This window comes from Mauremys mutica, chromosome 1 (genome assembly GCF_020497125.1).
Source record: "Mauremys mutica isolate MM-2020 ecotype Southern chromosome 1, ASM2049712v1, whole genome shotgun sequence".
Taxonomy (NCBI): Eukaryota; Metazoa; Chordata; order Testudines; family Geoemydidae; genus Mauremys; species Mauremys mutica.
This window is the reverse complement of record NC_059072.1, coordinates 237,149,982-237,152,300: the sequence shown is the minus strand read 5'-3', so window position 1 is coordinate 237,152,300 and position 2,319 is coordinate 237,149,982.

Here is a 2,319-nt window from a genome sequence, read left to right as displayed (position 1 = left end):
TGTGCATTTTGAAGGGAGTTGAATACCTAATTATGTATCATAAAGCTACTGCATTCAAATTTTGTCACAGTGGTATTTTACTTTTATTTTAAAACATCTATTTAAAAAATCTTAAAGAAAAATCTCTTCTGAAACATGTTACATCTAAAAGACAGATTAGAAGAAGCTATACTATACATAAATATTGTTTGATTTAAGAATCATATTATTAAAATGTTATTGAAATAGCCAAGTTAAATAAGACACAGTTGTAGATAACCTGGTTCTCCCCTTCCACTGCTGAGAGGTTCCATCTTATTCTCATGAGATTTCCAGCCCAGCTTTGTAAATCCAAGAAGTTCAGATAGTTCAAATAAGCTTCCTATAAGTATAATAATTTTGAGGTGCTTATCCAACTTGAACCAGGATTCCATACCTTTTGAGGTTCATTTGACATGAATTATAAATTGGAGAAAGTACTTGATAACTTTTTGAATAATCATGTTTCTTCTCTCCATTATCCTCATGCTTTTAATTCCATTCTGCCTACCTGAATTTCCTCTGTGGTATCAACTAGAAGAGAATGCTTTCTTCATTACCCCTCAAAAAATGTCCTTTCATTCTCCAAATTCTCTGTGGATATATATTGGCAGCTGACAGTGTTCAAGCTACTGAGTCATTTTACACCAATAGAGAATTTGTCCCATTGCATTTAAGAGATTATATGATTTTGAGTATGCTTGCAGATCCATATTTTATTTATAATACATACATTACAAATATTAAATGTAAATATGTAAAGAGGATACATATTTGCTTTTTTGTTTTTAGAAATCCTCAGTTTGAAATCTCTCTCTCAGAATGTAATGCCTGCTGGCATGCCTCAGAACAGTAGATAAAACCCAAATGTGTGAGAGAACGTAATGTTGAAGCAATTCTGATGTAAATAATAGAAGTAAGATAACAGGAGATTTACACAGAAAAAGATAAATTTTGGTCAGTACTGAGAGAGAATTGAGAGCTGTGCCTTCTAGGAGAAATAGCTTGCTACCTAGCTGATGCTTGCTCCTTCTCAACAGTAGCGTGTGCACTGTCAGCTAAAATAAAAACAAATCCAGTTTTCTTTCTTCTGGGAATAATTGCTCTCATCACAGAGTGCAATCCCCACAGCTGGAGGGATCAAGATCTGAAAATTTGCTGCCATCACATTGTCCATTTAACTCTTCAGTGAGGACTCAAACTGGTAAGTCAGAGGAGTGACACAACAAGCATTACAGGAGGATCCCAGGTGGTGTGCTTTACATTAGGTGACACAAAAATAATTTTTAAGAGAGTGCTTGGCACAAAAATTAAAATCAAAAGTAATTGTGCACAGAAATATTGAACATTTTTGCAACGTGTATGACAGGAATGATCAAATATATTACTTAAGTGCAGGGCCGGATTAACTCTCCTGTGGGCCTGGGGCTATTAGATTCTGTGGGGCCCCTGGGGGTTTGGAGTGGGTTCAGGGCTGAGGCAGAGGATTTAGGTGTGGGGTGCAGGATCCGTCCGGGAGGCGCTTACCTCAGGCAGCTCCTGGTCGGCGGCGCATCAGGGCTAAGGCAGGATCTCTGCCTGCCCTGGCTCCGCGCTGCTGTGCTCCCCGAGGTGGCCAGCATGTCCTGTTCATAGACAGAGGGGCCAGGCCACTCTGTGTGGTCCACCCACAGGTGGAGGTTCTGCCCCCGCAGCTCCCATTAGCTGCGATACCCGGCCAATGGGAGCTACGGACAGGGCCGGCTTTAGGAAGTGTGGGGCCCAATTCGAACAGTTTCGACGGGGCCTGGCAGGGATGACTTTAAAAAAAACAAACAAAAACACGTTGGGCTTGTATTCACCAAGCGGTGCTCCGAGTCTTTGGCGGCGGGTCCTTCACTCACTCCAGATCTTCGGCGGTACTGAAGGACCCGCCGCTGAAGTGCCACCAAAGACCCGGAGTGAGCGAAGTACCCACCATTGAAGTGCTGCCGAAGACCCGGAGCGCTGCCAGGTGAGTAAAAATTAAAAAGGCGCCTCTAGCCAGGGAAGGGATTCTCACTGGGCGCAGGGCCCTCTTAGGTCCGGGGCCCAATTCGGGGGAATTGGTGGAATAGGCCTAAAGCCGGCCCTGGCTACGGAGCCAGTGCTGGGGGCAGGGACAGCACACAGAGATTCCCTGAATGCCACTCACCTAAGGGGCACATCAGCGAGCCAGCGCATGCAGCTCCAGTCTCGAGGGGGGGCACCAAGGCTCGGGGACCAGTGTCCGGCCCATGGTGCAGAGACTTGCTGCGGGCCAGATGAAAAGAAATAGCGGGC